The sequence below is a fragment of the Bacillus rossius genome, chromosome 1 (genome assembly GCF_032445375.1).
Source record: "Bacillus rossius redtenbacheri isolate Brsri chromosome 1, Brsri_v3, whole genome shotgun sequence".
NCBI lineage: Eukaryota > Metazoa > Arthropoda > Insecta > Phasmatodea > Bacillidae > Bacillus > Bacillus rossius.
The window spans coordinates 300,806,250-300,829,846 of NC_086330.1; the positions used below are offsets into that span (position 1 = coordinate 300,806,250).

The 23,597-nt window shown below is 39.0% G+C and overlaps 1 protein-coding gene across 3 annotated transcripts in view; it reads right to left on the bottom strand.

Moving 5' to 3' along the window:
- Positions 1-1,032: 1,032 nt before the first annotated feature.
- LOC134527822 (uncharacterized) overlaps positions 1,033-23,597 on the bottom strand; it is a 43,673-nt gene continuing 21,108 nt past the window's right edge. For all 3 annotated transcript variants that reach the window (XR_010074289.1, XR_010074291.1, XR_010074290.1), the window contains 2 exons: positions 22,054-22,256; positions 1,033-11,417 (listed from right to left, as the gene is read on the bottom strand). The gene's annotated coding sequence lies outside the window, so the exon portion shown is untranslated. The remainder of the gene's footprint in view (positions 11,418-22,053; positions 22,257-23,597) is intronic.

Below are 23,597 nucleotides of genomic sequence, written 5' to 3' on the forward strand. Positions count from 1 at the left end.
CTCATGGTGTGTAAAGCAGGGTTGCTAACATACTCATAATATAACACTCTTTACAATCAACAATTTATTACCACAAACTGTAAGAGCGTGTAAAAATTAAATATGAATGTATTTCAACAAATACTCTTCAATTTTGTGAAATATAATTTGTTTTTAAACTATTTATTGACAAACTGTTTTCCTAATAACAATAATTTCACATTTTGGTTTTAAGGTTCATTTCAAATAGCATTGCCCCTTTATAATATTATATTTTTTAAATGAAAGTTAGTGTACACTGAAAAAGGAAGATAGTCTTTTTTGAAATTTATATGGAACTTCTTCATGAATTAAAAGTATATATATATAAAGAAATTAAATGCAAAATTATTTTCTCTAAACTGTTTTCTTTCCTTCATTATTTATTGCATAAACTTTACTTATAAAATGTTTTGCAATGTTTTAATAAAGCTAAGCTATTGTAACGCCCCTCGTGCCTCAAAGTTGAATTATTTTAAATTAATTAAAAAAGAGCCTTGGAAACTGCTGGGTAATAAAAATGAGACAATTAAGTTATTGACCAGAGGTGGCACGAGGTGGAGAACAAAATAATTTGGAACTCCCTGACACAAGCAACTGGGGAGCTGGTGGATCTTTTAAGGGAACAAGGTATATCATAAATAAATTAACACTACACAAGTAGCTTGGTCTATAGGTTCCCTGTTTTATTATTAAGGAATTTTGTGTTCGTATTATTCAAACCTGACAATAAAAATCTTAGTAAATAACAAAGTTAAAGGGGGGCGCCCCAGGATTAATTAAAACAATACATACTACACCTTAACAAAAAATTATTACATAATCAAAAATTTAAAAATTGCACCAAATTTGAATGTCCCAACAATTACATCAATGATTAGTTTTATTGATTCTACATATTCTTGAGGAAAGCACTGTTCGCTGGTAGGCTATTCATTCGATTAATGTAGTTCGTAGCTAGAAAGTGGGGGGGGGGGGGGGGGGGGATATTGATTTCACATTACCACCCGGGTCTTCAAAAAATAACGTCGGGTCGCGGAAACCTCTCTTCTAACGTGACCCGCAGTGGAGGTGCAGGACCACGAGCTGGGAGCAATTTGTCTCTCCAGCACTTCGACCCTGTCTGAAACCCAAATCAAATTCAAAACGAATTAGACTTGCTTCCAGACAGTCCTACACCGTCGGCGCAAAAGGCCAAAAAACGGGAATTTGGGGAGAAGAAAAAAGGATAACTCACCAACCAGGGTGTAGAGTTCGGAGCTCACTAGGTGTCTCGCGCCGACAACAGGATGCCGCGGACCGAGAAGTCAGGATGCGCGGACGAAACCGGAATTTTTAGAATTAAATAAGAAGAAATAAAAATTTAACTACGCATGACTTTTCTAAAAACTACCTCTGCCTGGCTACTGTACAAACGGGATCACATCCCTTAAGCAAACTGACTACATTCTCGTGCACGCGAAAATCACCGTTCCCGCAAAAAGCCTCTTAGCCCAGAGGACGTAGAGGAGACTAGGTCAGTAGCCGAGGTCAGAGGGCTGAGTGCCCCGCAATCGGCCAAAGCACCTAATTAAATCGGGCGGTAAGGCCCCGGGTCAAAGGAGGGGGTAGGTTCGGTTCTAAGCCGAAAATTTCCGAAGGAGTCCGAGGCGGTCGTGACAACAACACGACATGCGCGCTCTCTACCGGACCTAAACGAAAGCAAAGAACAATCGACTTCTCCGGGCCGCGAGAGGAAAGCATAGTGCCTTATGGCACCGCGACGCTGCCTTCTAGCGGCGTAAGGGGGAACTACTTGAGGTGGTGAGCAGACTTGCCACCAGGTGTCATGAGGGTAACCTCTGCACGCTGGCGACCAGGCCCGCGGTTACTTTTTTTCTCCGCTAGATGTCGGGGATGAGTCTGTCGTACCCGGGAGAAGGTTTTTGCATCAGGTCATCGTCCCGTCCGGTCACTGCTCCTAGCCTAATTTCTCAGAACTGAAGTGAGGAGGAGAGAGAGAAAGGGGGGGCAGAAATAGCCACTAAGGTGGGAACGCAGCTCCACTGGAGACTGCTTCGTGACGAGACATGCTTTTCTCAGCAGGCCTCTACAAGGTAGCAGCTTGCAGCCCCGGAGCTGCTCAAAGCAGTTTTGGTCATGCAGGGAATTAAAATTACAAACTCGGGACGTGACTGCAGGCGAGAGAAATTTCAACCGGGCTGACCATGTCCACATTAGACAGCAAAATATCAGATTGGCCCCCTGGGAAGGGGCTTCGGTCCACTGGCACAAAGTTTAAATCCGTGGCGTACACCGGCCTAACAAAAGTAAATCACCCCCATTAACAACCAGATAAATTTAAAAAAAATAGAAACCCCAAAAAATTTTAAAATTATAGAAAAAATTAAAAAAAAAAGTGACGAAATGCCTAATTTCCGGCACACTATATAATGGTTTAATTTTACATATGGCTGTAGAACCTTTCTTTCTCACCATACCTGCCAACTTGTTAGGAGTGCAAGCAGTAAGATGTCCAAATTAACAAATCTATAGTGTAAATCAGGCGCGATGTTTAAAATAAGTGATCCGGAAAACATGTGTTTATTTTGCATTGATAACACCACGTTTCTACCCAAAATACGAAAGTTAAATAACAAGTTAATGTTATTTATTAAAACTTAACAGCTTGAATGCAAACTAAATGATTTAATACACATGTACACAAGTTAATGTATATATATTTTCTTACCGAGATAGGCCTTTATCATAAGTCCTTTAGTTTCTCCCCTTTGGAGCACAAATCATAAAATTAAGTTCACTTTAGAGCATGTCATTACTATCAGTTCAGAAAAAAAAATCACTTCTTGCCAACGTAGTTCGAGTTAATGTTAATATGTACAAAAAACTGCCACACAAACACACAGTGTAGGAAAAAAACAGTAAGTTATTCCCTACGACCACTTGACTGCACTGGAATTCTGCAGATACTGTACAGTAGCATGTTTAGCTCTTTTTAAAAAATCATCACTAAAAACTTGTTTGTAGCAAACTGGTGAGCTTCCACTCTTCAAAATGGTTATATCCTGCACTGTTCTGTTGCTCATCGATGACCTAAATTCTGTTCTTTTTTTTTTTGTAATACTGAACATTCTCTCACACTCCGCATTGCTATGGGGAATCAAAAGTATCGACAAAACAGTTTCTGAAATTCTGTCATATTTTAATTTTCCATCAACAGTGAGCATATTTCCTACTTAAGTCCATATATTATCAATTCTCTCTTTCTTATTTATTACAACAGTGCGATCTTCAACTTGCAATGCTGCAAACTGCCTATGCAGTTCATCCATTGCACCATCAATGCCTTCACCATCTCTGACTGGCAGTATGAAAGGAAACAAATCAATTAAATATTTCAGATTTGCAAATTTCGCATTACTGATGTCACTTATTTTTGCTACTTGAGCATTGACAAGAACTTCACTCTTCATGGGAAACTTATGTACAACATAATCACATGCTGAGGTAAAATATTTTCTGACAGCTGGAAAAAAACTTTTTTCTCCTCATCTGACAACAAACTAACAATTCTCTCAGCCGGACATCCAATCATTAACTCACTGTCACACTTTTGATTGGCTGCACAATGGTAATCAACTTCCAACAACGCCACACCTTTCACAGCACTACCACAAACAAAATGCAATAAGAGATTTCTCAGAAAATCTTGCAGGAGATCTAACAATACATGGATGTGTGGACTTGAAGACTGAAGTGTTACATTTAGTTTATCAAAGACCGGTACAACATTCAGCAAAAATAAACAGAATGCCTTGTTTAGTGAAGAAGATAAAAACATGAAAAGTTACTCTTCACGACTCAGGGCAGGACTGCTACTCTTCAACATTGCACTGTCACTTTTTAAAACAGAACAACAATATTCCTTTTTCTGTTTTTTCACATCAGAAGGGTTGTCCTCTTTCTTTCTTTTACCGGTACTAGCACTACTTTCAGTAGTTCTGCTGGATGGCCCTTGCTGTTTTTTTTGGGATCTTGTATGATGATAATGTGCCTGGCTGTTTCTGAGAACTCCCTGTAACCTCATTTTTGAAAAAACTTACAAGAGGTTCCCACTGTTCAATAATCCTAGCTAGACATCTTCCCAAAGACAGCCATCTCGTACACACATGCTTCAGGATCTTATGAGCTTCTTTATCATGGAGACCTTGAAAGTCACGCAGCCTTTCCTTTCTTTTGGAGCTTTTTTCCAAAAAGTAATAAATGTCTACAAGTATTTCTTCCACCCTCACTGGCAAACTTGCAGAAGCCTTTTCTGCAGCCAAATTAATTAAGTGGCACAGACAACCTATGATTACTAAATTTGGCTGCTTTTCTTTTAATACAGAAATAACACCATTTTTAACTCCAACCATAACTGCTGCATTATCACAGCCAAAACCTATACAATTATGAATTGGCACATTCATACTTTCAAGTTCTGATAGCAATAACTGCCCAATATTTTTACCAGTAGAAGCACCTTCCAATGAAGGTATGGCCAAAACACAACTAGTTACTAACCTGCAGTCAGGGTTGTAATAAGTTACCACGAGAGGATATAACTTATTACTTGTGTCATTGCTTCCATCAATAGCTAGTGTATATGGGCCACTTTGCAAGCACTTTACTACTGAAGTAGGAGTATTGGAAGCCATTTATTTTACTATTGCTGCAGTTTTAGTGCGCCCACAGCTGTATATTTTTGCGTTATCAGACCCTGGGAACATTTTTCGAAACAAATGCCCGGCGTGGTCGGCGATGCTGAATGGAAGGTATGTTCCACTAAAAAGCTTGTAAAATAACATTCCGCCCTAATCACATTCATCACTGTCACTGTTATGGTTCACGTTATTCGTGTTATTTGCATGTTTCAAGCTCTCGACGTGATAGGAAATATCGTGCTTGCCGCCATGGGAAACAATGTCGCAACGACAAACACTACAAAACGCAAAATTAGAGCCTTTTTCACTCTTAGTAATGAAAAGAAATAGTTCTGAGTAAGATGACCGAATCACCTGTCCATATTGTTTTTTTACTACTCGTAGCCATTATGAAATCATATTATCTTACATTTCGTACAAGCGCTAATATATAAAATATTTACCGCACTCGTACATAAACGGTTTAAATCGTTATCACTCGTCTCCAGCCAACCTTCTGTGTACCAACAAAACTCACAAAAATTACTTTCATGACTCTTCCGCACAAAAGATTCGCAAGATCAGTTGCCATCCAGCCTGCTGTGTACCAACGAAACTTACAAAAATTACTTTCTTTTCGGAACAATTTTTCTCAGACTCCATTATTCTCATATTATCGCGGACGCCATGTTGTTAAACAATAACAAATGCTTTTCAAACGGTACATTTATATGGGCACTAAAATATTATACTGCATTTTTGAACGGACAAAAATCGTAAGATGTTCCGGATTTCCGTACAATCGTAATATGAATTATTTTCCGTACAAATTACGGGAAAATCGTACAAGTTGGCAGATATGGACCATTCAGTTAAAGACCAAAATGCTGGTGGTCGGTTCATTTTAATTCAAAACAATTATTTTTGTATGAGGTTCGGTTCGGCTCGGCTCGGTTCAAAATTTTTTTGCTATGGTTCTATTCAGTTCGAAACCAGAGAACAGAGGTTCGTCCAGCTCTAGAAAATTGTATACCCAAAACTATATTATAAAGGTAACGAAAATAGCACAAACATAAGATAAACTACACTGCATTTTGTCAATTAGCATAACTACTCGATCATTTCCAACCTTCAATAATATAACATTGCAGAAAAAAACGTAACTTTTTTTAAATGGTGCCTGTTATACAAAAGTATTTTATTGAAAACATAGGAAGGATTAATTTAACAGAGAATTAGACAGATGCAAACATACGTGTGTGGTTTTTGAGGTTATTTGTCTCTATTTTATATCAGGTGTATACACTATGCACTTATTTTAAAATTTTATAAATATACATGTGATTTTTTTTAAATAACATGTGGTGAAGTTTAGTGTGGGACTGGGATTCGAGATTCGATCAAAATGTGGATTCGTCCCATCCCTACAAAAAAAGTAAGATGTTTACAACAGTGAACGAAGCTGCTGGGGTGACCGCACACTTATGCAGTGGCGCATAATAATTACACTTCATGCAATTCATTTTCAGAATTTATTGTTCCATTTTAATTTTTCCAATTGTCTGCTATGAAATACAGTGCTTTTACAACGTAAACAACAATAAATGCTTTCGCATAAGTCGGGAAAATACACCAATCCCTCACTTAGCATGACTAATGTGTTCCTAAAAATGTTCGTGTTATTCGAAATCGCGTATTCTGAAGCATTAGTCCCCATAAAAATAAGGCTAAATTATCTCATGTGTTCCAAGATTGTAGGTAATCTTTACATAATATAAATGCGTAGAATAATACTTGACAATGCATTGCGACGTATACATACCGTGAGTATTGTCCTCCGAGTGCCACTGCATCCAACTTAGTTCCAGGACTGACGACTACGAGAACTTCAACAAGATTGCAAGTTATCCCGCGAAAATGCACTGACGGCAAGCGCAGGTCTGAACTCTATAACGGAGTGCCGCGCAATGAGGGGAATCGTCCACGAGTCAGGAAGAGGGGTGCGGGACAGGTGTCCTTTCTCGCGCCAAAGTTTTTTTTCACCCTCTTTCTTTTCGCCCTTTTGTGGTTCGCGCGAGACGTTGCCTGGCAACGAACTTATTTTTTATTTAACTCGAGCAGCGAGTTTTCAACTGAAAAACATACTGTGCTTTGTTTAAAAAATTTTAAAGCGGCAGCACACTATGCTTATCAAGAGCGGCAATTCTGTGCTGTTACATGAATATTCCGTGCACAGAAAGTGTATTGTTTTTATTATAAATAACATTTTTTAATTATAATTATTATTATTTGTTTACATTTTCATGTCTATGCTCTATTGTTGTTTAGTTGGATGTATCTACGAGTGTTACACTCTATGGCGTAGCCCAAGTGACTTTGAAGCCTCAATTAGCAAGACCCCTCTAGGGAAATAATGACTTAAACGGCAAATTGAACTTTTTGCACGTAATTTGCATAAAAGAACTTTCATTGTTGAAAAATCACTTTTTAAATTTGGGACATTTTAGTATTTTAAGATGTACTGTTGAATGTCTGTATTTTGTTTTGATGTGTTAATTAAGTCAACGATCTTTGTGTCTCGGCCAATGAGAGGCCATGTTGCTTAAGTTAAGCATCATTAATTAAGTTAAGAAAAAAGTTTGGAATGACTGCAGCGTTGGCTAGACAGCCTGGGTTTCAATCCCCTTGAAAATATGATAATTCTACGAGCTAAATAGATCATCCAGTTGAAGGGATGTTTTTAATCGCCGTTTAAACATAATTATATGTAATTTATATAGGGCACATCCTATATGATGTGTAATTCTGTGTGAAATTAACATGAGTAAAATTGACTCATAATGCTACTTTGAAGAGACCGTATTTCGGCATATACGTAATTTGATCCTGCCAACACGCATATAAATATTGATTTTGTGTCGAACACAGTAAAGCCCTGCAGAGATAAACAATTTTTAAGACAATTACAGAGATGCCAACCTTGTGGAGTGCCTGTCAGTAGTGAGCAACATTTGGCATAATAAAGAGTGAAAAAAAAAAAAGGGGGGGGGGGGGGAAGGTCCGAGGGAAAATTTTGTTTAGTAAGTGCAAAATGGTGCTATTTAAACCATTTTCCTGGTGGAAATGCCATTAGGAGACTGGGGAGGGTTGATACCGTATTTGAACAAATAATGTCTGCTAAACACATAAAACAATCCAAACACGGCCTCAAATTAAAGGTAACTTGCAATTTAGAGAAAATATTCACTCAAAATACATATCAGAAAAACATTTAAAGAACTTAATATACTCTTACTTTAAATTAGATAAATGTGTACGCACGATCCGAGCTGAATTGTAACCATAAAACCATTACTACTTATTTGTCTTGCAGCATATTTTTTGTTGCTTGTTCGGCGCTCATTAGGTCCTTTGAAAAGTGTTTTTGTTAACATAGTTCAGAGCATGACACCATGTTTGTTTTTTCCACCAACAGTGCACTAAGAGTCTTTGTATTCAAGTTGCTTCGGAAGTCTGTATGGTTTTTGCGAACAATGCTGAATATGCGCTCAGTCGCAGCATTGCTGTGTGGTATAACAAGCACTGTAAGCATAACCTTAGGAAGTTCTTTGTACTTGTTACACCCTGATGCATCCTTTAATTTGGACATTTTTGCCCATGCAATATCCATTCTTTCTGTCTGCAAAATGTCTTCATTTAGGGGATCTCCCTGGTAGAAAGAAAACTCAACTTCCAATCTATCTTAATCACAGCTAGAAAATACGTTTGGAAATAAGTCAACAAAGAAAAGTACTGATGAAAATGAAACAGTACTTCTTGTTGAAATATCCACAACTTCTGCATGTTTCAAAACAGGGTCAAAAATATATGTGCATGCTGCAGCATAGAAATTTCTCACACATTTATAAAACTTGTTAATGTCATCAGCAGACAAAGACCCAATTGTACTTGCCTGTTTCATGTACTGCCTTGTTGCAACACCAATCACAAGGTCATCATTATGTTTTTGAATTTTTCTGTTCACAACATTTATATCTGCAAGAAAATTCAAACCACTTTCAGACTGATTTCCCAAAGAATCAGATTTGATAAACCTCACTAGTAAATCCATGAGCAAAGAATTTAGTAGTCTAGCAACTTTGTGTATGTATGGAGCTTCTTGCTGTAGCATTACATTGTATTTGATGAAAGCTGGTAGGATGTTTTTCAAAAACAAAAGATACAGTTTTGAAGGGCCACTTTCCATCACAGTTTTCACACCAATAAATCTACTGTCATGGTTTTCACTAGCATTGGCATCTTCCCCAACATGAAACATTATCTTCAGTGCTTCCCATTGCTCTAAAACCCTCTTTACCGATTCAGTGAGAGATAACAACCTAGTGCTAACATGCTTCATTATCTTATGGCTTTTAAGTTCAGGTCCACACATCTCTTGGCAAACTTTCAAATGCATTTTTCTTTTAGAGCTCTTTTCAAGATAAAAATATACATCTACCAAGAATGATTCAACGTTGAAAGCCAATTCCAATGTTTTGTTGCTTTTGTTGCTTTCTTTGATGCCAAATGAAGCAGATGACACACACAGCCCTGTATTATCATTGCAGGATGCTGCTGCTTCAGAAATGCAAGAATACCCTTATTCTTACCAATCATGGTGTTGGCATTATCACATCCAAATGACACACAATTTTCCCACTTCAATGACATACTTTTCAACTCTTTGTCTAATATCTTAAATATTCCTTCCCCTGTGTTGTCAAAACACTCAACGAGTAAAGCTGAAGTGTCATAACCTGTTCCTTTACTTCACAATAATATGTAACCACAAAATGATACAATTTACAATCGTTATTGTCATTGCTACCGTCTGTTGCCAAAGAAAAGGGTGCAATCTGAATCCTATTTACGATACCTGCCACAGTTTCATCAGACATGCTCTTCACAATTGCGGTGGTTTTTGTTCTCCCATACGAATATTTGTCTGCTATCTTTGAGTCATGAAACATTGCTTTAAATAACGGTTTTGCATGATCAGCTGCTGATAACGGCAAATTGTGTTCAATGAGAAATCGTGTGAAATAACACTTGTGTCTTCAGCAGATGTGAAAAAAGAGGTAAGTGGTTTACACTGACCTCTAAGGCTACCATTTTCTTAATGTTTTTTGGATGCGACATGACGCCTACAATCATCGCGCCCACAGTGTTTTACAGAAAAATCACACTTGCACGTCTCACAAAACACTTTGTTTGTAGATGTTTTTGAAGATTGTAGGCATGGATATTCTTCCGTGTAAGATCTCCGATACTGCTGATTCGGTAGCCGCCCGCTAGATTTCTTCCAACTTGAAGGCTCGCACATATTTTCAGTGATAGAACTTTTACGTTTCGACATTTTCTGTCATTATATCGCAAATAACACGCCAAATGTTGTGTAGCATACACACGGAATCAATACACACATAACCTAACCGACACACCGGAAAATAACAAAGCAAAACGAAATGGCATAGATATATTGAGTCATTACTGGACACTTGAAAATAAAATGTTACGAAACGTGAGTCATGGGCATTTTGTTTCACAAGTGTGACATTACACATGCATATATCTATGGAACCACGGACACAACATACCGCATACTGCTGCAGCGTGATGTAAACAAACCGAAAAACCATAAAATGCATTAAATCTGAAGTTTTAACCTACCATCTGTATTGCCGTAGTCAAGTAACGAAATCCGTAGTACTTGGCATCTCTGCATTTACCATTCTGATTTACACGTTCTTAGTTCTAACCCAGAGGTGAAATGAGACGGAGTTCTCATGATGTTCTACCATACCTACATACTGAATTCAGCCGAGGTACACTAATTTAAATTAAATGACAAAGATAATAAACTATATTTTAACACAATAAATTCGATCTAGAGTGAGAGCAACAGACACGATAATTTGAATTTATGAACTTTTGTTGTATTTTATCATGTGTGCAACATATCTCCTGTTTATTTGAAAACATAAGAGTATACCACTGGTCAAACCAATAATTATCTATATTTTTGTCTGATTAAAGATTATTTGTTTAACTCTATTTTATTCTATTATTACTTTACAGTATATATGTTTGTTTTTAATGACCCTAAATTACATGTTGTCACTCTTATACCAACCCTAGATCTGAAGTGTTATATTATTTCTTTTTCTCTTATGTATTACACTACACTTGTCCTATCCTGATAACGAGGTTAAGTTTTACATAAGAGTGGCGCCCAGAAACAATTCAAAATAATCAAAGAATCTACATATACTAAAAAGTAAATACTCAGAGTGTTCACCAACGTGGTTTATTATTATCTACAGCAAAACCATAAATACACTCTAGTAAGATTAATATAAAGAATAGTAGTAACTATTCAGAGAACTATTATTTATTATTATTATTTATTACTCCAGAGCAAATAACTATTCAATAGTATAGGAAACTTGACGGCGCAAGTAAAAAAGTACGTTAATCTTGGGAATTCGTGTATCACGGGTACGTAAAAATGAGGTTCTACTGTACATGCTAGCCATCCCTTGGAGATAAAACACTTTTCTTCATAAGTTATATGAATCTTCAAGTAGGTGGCATTAGCTGATGGTGACGGCTCATCCAGCCTCCTCTTGGTGCCTTGTCCATACCGACTGATGAACAAGCCATTTTCAGTGCTGTGGCCTGAGAACATTCACAAAACTTGGATCACCACACCTGTATTGTTCTTTATAACTCACAGATTCAAACAATCTTAACTATTACTGCCATTGTAGAGTGCATTTACACTCACGTTAGATGCGCCATTGAAACAGACACTTGGCCATGTACAAAGAAAATTGTCAAACCAATTACAGTAGAACTGGGTTGTAATGATTTCCAAGGTAAAGTGAAAAAACATAAGTATGAAAAAGTTATAAGCAGGAATTATCAATTTAGCTGTTGTCAGTCTTTTAACATTTTACCAATCAATTAATGATGCTATGTAAAATACGTTGTTACATACGGACATTTGATACCTTTGGTAAAAAATCTATGGCCTTCTGTGTGACGTTTTCAAAAACAACTGTATGCTGCACCAATTTAAAAAAAAAATATTAGAGAAGTTTTAAGAAAACATTATTATCAGAGAAACTTTGTATTTTCCTGAAAATTATCCGCTACACAATATTTTGGGGTTCCTAAATGTTTTGTACAGAAAATAATAATACCTGACACATACCTACCTAATATGTTAAAATAGCACTATTTTGCATATTCAAAACCAAATTTTTATGGAGGAGGACCCCTGGACCCCCCCGCTTTAATGGGGGGAGCAAGTATTTACTCCACTAAAAAACCTCCCTCCTTTGGACTGGCCAAAGTTGGCCAATGTGCTAACACAATTTATTCAGATAAAGATTGCCAGACGTCCGATGATGCCGGCCATTGATCAGCCCCTGGTTTTTCCTGGTGAGCCACCAGGAGTGCTTAAGTTGAGGGCACCATGACGACACCAAATTCACTAATTAAATATGTCAATCATTATTTACAAATCCATCATTAATCATGGTAGGTAACCTATTAGTTTATATTCATTTCATCCAATAGGTTTTCCAGATAAGTACATAAGAAATATGTAACTTAATGAATACAAATATTTTAAAAGTACGTATACTACTTTAAGAAACACTATTAAAATAAGTACAAACATAAACATTAATAAGCCTAGTGAACTTGGTTTCCAAGTGTTCTATATTTTCATCTGCTATTTTTACACCAATATTTTTCTTAGAATCTGGTATCGAATTTCCAAAATGTTTTCAGCAAATCCAGAATTCATTGAATACTGGAGATTCTGTAGGATTCGAGTAACTGACTAACCAATCCCTACTTGAAGTATGTACAAGGAAACAATTACATTACTACTGATATCAACAACTGCTGAGAAACTTTGGTTTTAATAGTATTCTAAAAATTTTGTGAATTTGTCTAGGTAATTATTGTAGTTCCATAACATTCATTAAATTTCTAAAACCACATTTCAGTTCAAAGTAATATAAAGCTTTATTAGATTTTTAGGAAATAAAAAAAAACTACCTAAACAAATTATCAGAAATTCTTTATAGACCAAAAAAAGGCAGTGCTTCCCGAAAAATCGTCCAAAGCTGGAAAGTGTTTTAATACCTTTTGGGGGTCCCAAATAAGAGTCCTGTGAGTTTGCGACGGGTTCTGACTCCTGCTTAAGTTTTGGGAGTCAAAAAACCGCGGAATTTTCGCACTTTGTTTAGTTTTTCGCTTATAACTCCTAAACGACGCATCCTACAGTAAATTTTATTTGAAGCTTTTTTAAATAGCATTAAATTCTGCTTCGAATGGTTTTTGGTCCGTCAAAATTGGCCTAGCTATTTAGCTGCAATCGATTTTCAAAGTTGGGCCATTTTTACCAACTTGGCTAAAAAGTTGATTTTTTGTTTAGTTTTAAATCGATTTCTGAAGTTGGGCCATAATTTACCAACTTGGCTAAAAAGTTGATTATGCCCTTTGAATGGATCATATGAATCATTTATGATGTTTTATTCAATGACAATCATCCAGGGGCGGATCCAAGAGTGAAGGGAAGGGGGGCACGGCCCCCCTTTGGAATTTCAAGTCTAATCCTTATTTTTAATTAAATATTAAATATTAATTGTTCTGGGGTTTCAGAAATTCTAGGATTCGTGCCCCCCCTCCTACTGGATCCGCACCTGGACACTCCAAAATTATGTTATGTGGTTTCAAAATATAAGAAGGCAACAAAAGATGTATACATGTAACCGATAACGGTATTAGTTGTGTACATGAAAGATCATAATATGAAAGATGTACAAGGTACTCATGTTGACAATTTCTTTCGCTGTTTAGGAGAAGACGGTCGCTCTTCGCCGATCACGTCATCTAGCTCCTCATCCTCGGAATCTTGAGAATGAAGATTCATTTCTTGCTCTCCTTCGATGATATCAATCTCCTCGTCACACTGGGTGGCATCCAGTATAACATCCTTGTCTTCAGAGATGGAATTGAGGCATGCGTGCCCTTTGCAGGTTATGCAGATGGTGGTGCATTTTATCCCTGCCTTGCTACAGGAGCAAGCTGCTTTGCACCCTTTGTTACATGTGCACGATATGGAGTTGAGAAGTTCTTGTGGGGCCGGTGGATCAGTCGTTGTGATAGGAGTTAGGTGGTTATTTTCCATCCCCATCTCTCTGGATCTAGTACATTACTCCTCCATACCTGCACCTGTAAATAAACTCTGAAGGAATGCTGGCGAGCAGCCGCTTCCGTAGGAGGCAAGGATGCCAAGTCGAAATTCTTTTTTGAAAGCGACCTCTGGAAGAGGTCAAACCTCACTTGATTGAGGGACTTGCTGCTGCCACCCGTGTACAAGGTTTTTATGAAGTGAACGCCTGCCTCTGCAACTTGATCAGGAGTTGAGATCGGGTCAAGAAAAATAGAGGCCTGGTGAAGGAGGTTTTGGTCTGCCATGAATTTCTTGATCAATTTTATTTTCCCCTGGCGGAAAAATGAGGATGTGGTGTCGCACTCCGTGAAGGCATGGAGAAACAGGGCACGCTTCCTCATGTTTTCAGGCAGCCGGCAATTGCTCGGACTGTAAACGACAGTTTCCTGGTTCTGCTTTCCGGGTTTGATGAGGAACACGTTGGAGATGGGCTCTTCAAAGACAGCAACATGAAAAGTGAGCAGGACCAACAGATCGGTGTCCTCTCCCACTATGAAAACATTGCCTCCCTCTATAGACCTCTCCATTGCTGTGCTCACAATCAGAGAATCTGCATCTTCCAAGGCTTGTTTCACGTGAATGCCCTCGTCCATCAGTTTGTTTGTCAGCATCGATATGAGACGTTTCTTGTTGTGATCATTCAACAAGAAACAATCTTTCGGCATTGTGGCCTTGGTATGTTCCTGGAAGATAACCGACGAAGATGACATAGCACGGGCTCTTCGCGCTCTTTCAGCAGACTTTATACTCTTCTCGGCCACATCCTCTGGGTATCCATAGAAAACTATGGTGATACTGTCAGACTTGTAGTTGGATTTCACGTAATTTACGTACTTGTGAATGATATTGGATAACTGTTCTCCGCTGTTCCACACAACTCTGTGCAGGAGGAAACCACCATCCACTATGTAGTCTGCATTCACAGTGAAATCCACTTTGAGTGGAGTGAACAGCTTGTACAGTTCAGATTTTCTACTCTTCCGCATCATGCCGTCATCATCAAACAGTGGGAGTGGGTACGGAGCCAATTCAAATCCAAAGTACGATTCAAGCTGAAGTTGTGATTTCATGTGGAATGGAATGCGGCGGAAAATCGTGTCCGGACTGATAGGGGCTGATTCTCCGTTGATCTTTGCTGTAGCCTTCACGGCTCGTAGAGGCACCACTAGGTTTTTTCTGCTAAGTTGAAGTTCTTTGAAGTATTTCCCTTCAATGGTTTTCATACTGGCTGTGCCCTTTTCAAAAGCTTTGTGGCAGTTGATGCTGTCATCTGCTATAACTCCTGTGCTGATGGACATGAGGGAACTCATTTTAGGGAATGGGTCATGGCACTGAAACCATTCGCTGAATTTCTGCAAATCGCTGTCGTCCCTCCGTATTCTGGAGTTTGTCGTGTCAACATGCTGATCGGATGTTGAGAAGGAGACCTCACAGTACTCCTCAATTTGATGACAAACATCCACTGCAGTGGGCATGCCAGCGATCCACCGGGCTAGAGTCCCATCGCTGATTCCCCGCCCACGGGATAGCCCTCCACAAGAAGATATTGCTCTCATGAGCACTTGCTCGATGGTCATATGTGACCATATTCCGGACCAATGCTTTTCGCTACGCCTTATTGTGAAGTAACCTTGTACAACGAACATGGGTCAGTTTTTTATTGAGCTCCTCCATATCCTGCAGGTATAGTTGACTAGCTTTTGCGTAGTTGAAGTGTCCGCTGGCGTGGAAATATGGAATCATGTTTCTGACGCTCTGCAGGTGTAACATCCAATTCCCAGTTCTTTCAGCCTCAATAAATTGCTTGAGGACTGACACCATCCTGAAATACTGCACCCACAGCTGTGCTGTGCTTCCTCGTTCCTCTAAGATTTCCAATTGTCTTTTGAACTTTTCCATAAGACTGTCAACATTTGGGTTGTTAATGTCAAATCTTTATGGGATACGATAGTGCATCAGTCTCTTCGTCTGTCAGCTTTGTTTCTTGAGATGTGGACATCGTCTGTAGAATTATTTTGGCCAAAGCGAGCTGGGCCAATATATGAGCTCGTACAGCTCGGGAATAGTAGTGGCCTGACATCATGGTTTTTGTGAATGCCATCGCGAAGCAAACACTCCACAAATCTTGGAGGCCGCTGCCGTCCATAATGAAGCCAATTGTGCCCATGTAGGACATGAGCAAATGAAAACCTTTAAGCCGCATGGTAACACAACTCGCTATCTGGGCCGACAGAAGCAAGAATTTTCCTTGCTTTAACCAGAGTGGATGGTCCAAAGTGACAAAACAGCAGCGTTGGCGAAGCTCTCTGCATTTCTCAGCAGCTGTTGTGAGGGCTGTGTAGATTGTATCGAAATCTGAGGGAGGGGCTCTAATGATCGGGAGGCACAGTATACATGAGGTCTTGTAAGGCTCATTTGATGTTATGGTCTCCATGAAGCCGTTCCACCCTGGAAGGTCGATATCATTATTCCACTTCCCAAACATCCAGAGCAAATCTGCCGACCTTGGCAATACTTCTCTCTCCACGTTGTCAGTTATGTCTTCACAGCCAGGGTGGCTAAACCACCTTCACTTGGTTGGTCAAAGTGCTGCAGCGGAATGCTCCCATATTCTTTCAAGGAGGTAGCTTTTGGTATGGTCTTGACCTTTTCAATAGGAGCCCTTGGGATCAGTGATTTATTTGGCGTAAAACATTGGATGCCTCCCATGGCATGAAATGTATCTCGACCATCAATAGTGTCCATGTTGATGTCAGCGTTATCAAAAATTAACTGAGTGAAAGAGTTATTCACTGTAATATCCAGGGACTGCTGCAGAGTGGATACCTCAAATTTTCTGACTTCTCCATATGAAGAGCTGAATCCCAAGGCTGAACGTACGTCTACCAAATGTCTTGACCCGTACTTCCTGTAGGGCAGAGTTCCGACCCCGAGCAAGATGGGAGACGTGAATGACCGTGGTCAGGTTGCTGTGATCAGAGAATGAGCAATGGCTTGGACTTTCTTCTCCATTTTCTTCTTCTCTCTTTTCTTCTCCTCATCGGCTCTCTTTTTTCGAGGAGTTGTTATGGTTTCCAGAAGTAACTGGAGAGAATGTGGGATGCCATTGCTTGCATTTTGTAAAAACATGTCAGGTGAGGGATATTTATCCAGGGTATACACCATTGACCTGATGTCCTCACGTATTATTTCAGCGGCTGCTTTCACAACTCTCATACGTTCTTCCTCTACATCAGCGGTTCCCAAACGGTGGGTTGCGACCCACTAGTGGGTCGCGGAAGGGTTACGGGTGGGTCGAGACTCGATCTTAAAACTATCAGAAACCATCGAATAACACACCAGAAAAGATAGGAAAAATCGAAACAAATCGAATTTTGTGCAAACACATAGATAAAATAAATAACTGTTTTGCTACAAAGTGCTTATATTTTGTCAACCATTTACAAATCAAAACATAAATTGTTTATCAATCATCAATCGGTATCTTAAAAAAGCATATATATTACAATATTTGATACTAAATTATATATACATAAGGAATGGATACAATACACATAAGAATTTTACTCCACCACGGACCGATAGACCGTGGAGGTATTCCTATTAGGAAAGGTGGGTCGCCAGCTGAAAAAGTTTGGGAACCACTGCTCTACATCATTACTTCTGGATTGATACCAGCTGTTGGTCAGAATTTTGTGTCCTGTGTTTCGGTAGCATATTGTTGCCTGCCTGAATTGATTGCTCCCACGCACCACAATTACTTCTTCTCCTAATCTTTCTGATAACTTGTCAAGAATATGGTCCTTCCTGGGAATACTGCCTTGGTATGGTTGGAGAATCGCATCCAGTGAAAATTGACAAAAATCTTCATTCTGTTCCATATACTTGACGATGAAGTTAACACACTCAGCCATTTCAACATTCTCGGGCCGCCCCCGAGCTTTTTTAACACCAGAAGGGCCTGCAGCAGCCTGAGAACGTACCAAGAAGAAATTACGTTTGCACGTGCCGTGATACCGACCTTCAGCTGCAACTAAATCGGTTTCAGAGGTGAGGTTACGCAGAACACTCTCACCCCATTCATCACCTCTAGCTCTGGCAGCATTTCTTATGGTGTCAATGGTCTCGAAAGTCATAACATTATGCACGGTTTCTCGAACATCTCGAGCCTTTTTCACTTGTTGGTCCTGGAAAATTTGAGATGCATCTTTTTCACAATAAATACATAACCTCTTGAAGTTGAACTGGTTCACTTGCTTCCTTGTGACATGATCCTTTTGCGCCTCTCTCTCAGCCTTCAAGATACTAGATTCCTTTGTACTTCAAACTCACGTTTCCCGGGGCAATAAATGAACCAAGTAATATATCATCAGAAAGCAGTGGCGAGGCGTGAGGTTTACATGAGGGGAAGCAATAACTCCGTTCACACCAAAACATGATGAGGTTGGGGAGAGGGGGGGGGGTCTGGGGGCCCTCCGCCGGGAAAATATGGATTTCAAGGTACAAAATGGTGCTATTTAAGTAGTTTTCTTAACTGAACATTGACTATTCCACAGGTAGAAAAATTGACATTTTTTTTAAATACATTATTTTTGAAAAATAATGATTGACTTACATTATTCTGATAGTAAAATACCTACTCTACATTACTTATATACTAAGTGGGAGTGTAGTATAATCGTACGCCCACAAATCCCCCACGCACTGCCAGCCAACAGCCCGCGGGAGAGATGCGCGCGCCCCGAGAGACGACCGCCGACTGAAACGCGACATCGCCACCTGCCATGCCGAACTGTACCGGACATAGCCAAAGCAGTCTGCGGAAAAATTCCACCGTCTGCTTCGGCCATGTTCGCTCCAGTTCGGCAAGAAAGCGATACCTTCGTAGCTTCTACCGCGTATTTTTCCAGCCAATCCCCTCCCTGAACCTTTTTACCATGCCACCCCCCTTCCGAAAGGAAACTACTGCGGCAGCCTTCCTGCTGAAAGCGATCCTACCAGCGCTTCTAAACCTAGCAACGCTTCTAAAACAGCATGTTTTTGTGTCAACGAGTTCTTTTTTTATAGCGCACAGCGCACAGTATTGGGTCCCAAGAAGATAGTGTAAAAAATACATACACCTAACTGCACGAGCCAAAGTAAAATACTATTCTGAATAAAATATTTATTTAAAAAATACAATGTCTGGAAACTGCCTGGGCAAGCACTGCTTGCCTTGCTTGCCCTGACGAGACGCCACTGTCAGAAAGGAACCCAGTTAAAATAAATTCAAAAAGCGCAAACTTTGAGATTATCATCTGGGATACCTGATACGGATCTCTGTACAAAAATTTTCCGTTTATCTCGAAAACTAAAAATTCAAAAGTTTCATATTTCATGGCTGTACGTTAATCTGTTCGGACGGTAGAGTGAATACAGACATACATACATACGTATGTACATACATACATACATACAGACAGACCAACTTCCAAAAACCACTTTTTGAACTCGGGGGACATTGAAATGAAAAGTTATGATGAGAACTCCGATTCGAAAAATTAGGTGGAATGCAATATTTTCCTTATCCTATGATATAATAATAATAATAATATAGGTTATAACGGTTCGTTATATACAAAATAAACAGATGTTGAACGCCGATTTTAGTTTTTGTTTTTATTTTTTCACACAGAATGCCCCGACGATTCCAAACACTTCGAAAAGAGGTTACTCACTCATTCCACATACATATGCCCGTCGAGAAATGCTCGTAGTTCGCGTGATGAGAATAAACAAAACAAAATAGCGTCCTTCAGCAATGTTTTGCTGCAAATACATGAAGTCGGTGCGGCCTCAAACGTGGCCGCACCCAGCGAAACCGAATTTCGCCCCGAGCCAAATGCCGACGAAGGTGGCTGCAATTTCTAATTAGTTACTGTCCAAAAGAAATATATAAATTAGGCTGATTTAATACTCGGCCTGGCTCTGACCACCAACGTGAAATTATCCATTAGTAAATTACATTATAATTTAGCGAGAAGCCACCGAACGCAACCTACTGGTGCAGCAGTCGGCAGACAACTGGTGAAATCCTGCCACACTCTTCTCCACGCAGGGAGTAGACGTCACATGACCTCACCGACCAATCACACGCACTCTTCATTCACGCTTACCGATACAAGCCAATCACAGAACAAGTTACAATACATGAAAAAACCTTTTACACAGAACTCTGGGCTTCCCCTGATCTATCTCTTTTCAATTTCACATCGAAATCGGGGACTTCCATTCTCGTTCTCTCTCCCACACCGTGAGAGAGCAGTTATCACTCAGTTCCCACGCAGGGGGGAAATTACCGTCTTTATCTCGGTTGGCGGGGAAAAACTGTTTCTTTCTCACTTCCACTCACAGGCCTCTCATGCCTCTCTTTCTAACCATCACTCCAGCCCAGACACAGTACCGTGTTCTAGAATCATCCAACACATTAATGAACATTATAAATAGCAATTATAATACAAATTACTTTACAAATTTACAATCATTTAGAAATAACCTGAAAAAGTAGGCCTAAACAGGTAAAATTCTAGTACAACGGCTCATTTGTGAATAATTACATAAAAAAATAGTAATGATTAAAAATGTCCAATAAAATAATAAATACCTTCTTAAAAACATAGCAGGTGAAAATAACATATACTAGTATCCATAATTTCTGAATATACTGTTTCCTAACTTATACATCACTCAAAAAACATTCACTTATTACTGCTTACACATACAAAAAAGAAGTTTAAAAGAAAATTATTTATTTAGGAGGGCAGGGTTCTGCAACATTACAAGGTTGTAAGTAATAATAATAATATAGCAAGTAATATGTAGTAAAATAATATAATTATAATATAGGTTGTAAGGAAAGTAAAAAAAAAACTTCAAGATTCAACAATACAATGATGAAACATGCTGTGATGGAATTATTAATAATATAATAATGTACACCTAAAATAATGTAGTTTTGTATGTACCTTTCCTACACTTTTCGTGTACTATTACTGAAGTTTGCTGTGCCAACCACTTGTCATGGCCATCCTTCCTCCTCTTGCTGGCATCAATAAAGGTTTTCAGAGCCCTTTCCTTGACTGTGCCTCTTTCATCGTCCTCTTTGACAGCATCACCACAAATAAAACACTGCATGCTTGCCATTTCTATAAAGTCAGTATAAAAACCACAAAGTTATTGCACGACTCAGAGGCGACGTCGTCGTATAACACACAAACTAATAACTTTACATTTTGAACGTCTTCACACAACTGAATCCGGCTGTACACTGATATGAATAGAAGGGAGGCGCCGTGGGGTATGAAGGGAGACAGACGAAGGGAATAGAGAGAGAGCGAGAAAAAAGGGCTGACCCGGTTTTGCTCATTCGCCACTTCGAAAACTGCACAATTGGAAAAAAATATTACATAAGATATGTGAGTTGGTATAAATGGCCCAAATTAAAAAATCGATTGCGGCTAAATGGCTAGGCCGATTTTGACGGAGTAGAAACCATTCAACGTAGAATTTAATGCTCTTAAAAAAAGCTATGATTAAAAAAAATTCAGGATGCGTCGTTTTTGGAGGGGTAAACGAAAAACTAAACAAAGCCAAGTTGGTAAAAATGGCCCAACTTTGAAAATTGATTGCTGCTAAATGGCTAGGCCGATTTTGACGGACCAAAAACCATTCGAAGCAGAATTTAATGCTATTTAAAAAAGCTTCAAATAAAATTTTCTGTAGGATATGTCATTTAGGAGTTATAAGCTAAAAACTAAACAAAGTGCGAAAATTCCGCGGGTTTTTGACTCCCAAAACTTAAGCAGGAGTCAGAATCCGTCGCAAACTCACAGGACTGTTATTTGGGACCCCCAAAAGGTATTAAAACACTTTCCAGCTTTGGACGATTTTTCGGGAAGCATATGTCTAATTTGCCTGGGCTATTCTATTAACAAACTTCAATTTATGTATGTACTTACTTTATTGTTAGGTTTTGTTTAACTACATGTATTTATGTAATTCATTATGGATTACAAAACTTACACCTGAGCTACTCTGAGCAAGAGTAGTACACACTTGAAGTTGAGCTATTTGGAGAGCACACCACATCCAGATCCTGTTCTTGAGTGCTGGCCTCCCAGAAAGACCTAGTTGCAATCCCACGCCTGACCACCTCCTCAGTAACATCCGACAATGTGTCGATGGACACTTCACTGGGATTGTGGCCGGCGTCTCGCAACTCATTCCTGCAGTCAACAACAGTCACTTGAACTGTACTGTAATTCTCCTTATAGTTTTAATGCATTATTTTCCCCTTTCATGCAGAAGCAGTTCCCACAATTTATGTTCAATTATAAACACATTTTAATTCACACTATTAGAAAAATTTTGACTAAATAATAAAATAAAGCAAATAGTGTGAACTTTATTTATTATAGGCTTGCCATTTATAATATTGTCACGTCCAGAATTTTCTGGGCTTCTTGGAAACGGATTTGGGGACTTTACTGATAGGAATCTGGGCTGGCATCTCTGTCCACGTGCAGTACAGGTGGTGTCACCATGTAATTGGGGCACGGGGCTGGCGCGATGCGCCGCGGGCTTGCAAACGTTACAAATTCTTTGTAGTTTGTTTGATCGCAGGCGCAGTTGTGTAGCTGCAGGCCGCGTGGCGCGGCAGAACGTCTGGGTGTGGAGAGGGGTGGTTGGCTCAGCTGTCCTAGTTAGTTTTGTTTGCAACAAGTCAGGATTGTGCTGGACAGTGTGTGACGCATAGAGTTTTTAAGCGACCGCGAAAGTAGACTAGAGGCTCACTTGGCCGGAGGCCCTGCTGGCGAGCCAAGGTAACGAGTCGAGTTAGACATGTAGGGCCTTAGGCTTGTAGGCCGTCATGTGGCCGTGCAGTAACGATAAGTGGAAATTTCAAGTTTTAAGAAATGTTAGAATTCAGATTGTTGACGGGCGATAGAGGCCCTTAAGTATTAGGTTAACTTTAGTCCGGAGAGCTTCGAGACGTGTTTGAACTTGATATAAAATGTGAGTATTGAACTTTTAATTTATGAGTTTTCCTAGATTTAATTTAGATGTCTAATTTTTGTATCTCGCCCGAAATGTAGGTAAGAATTTTCATGAAGGTTTCTTTTTTTTAGTTTATTAACTCCTTAGTTGTAACTTATGGATAGCCGCATACAGCTTTTATCTCAATAACTTGGTTTATTGTTAAAATTTTATGGAAGGAATAATTAATTACAGAATGAATCTGTTTCAACTAAATCATCGGAATTCCTTACATTGAACTTAGTTAATGTTATGTTTTTGTATTGTTAACAGTTATATTCTCTTTTAAAAATAAATGTTAGTTGTTTCCAATCCTGTAGAAAGTTATTTACGAGCTTCCATCAGGGACCATGCTGTATGGCACAACGAAAACTAGCAAGGTACCTCTTGTATTAAACGAGTTGCCTACCTGATAGTTACTTTTGCAAACCCCCCCCCCCCCCCCCTGCTTGTTTGAAGTTGTTTTATGTTTATTTACTGAGTCGAAGATTAAATTTTAAGAATGACCTTTTATTGACTTGATGGAAATA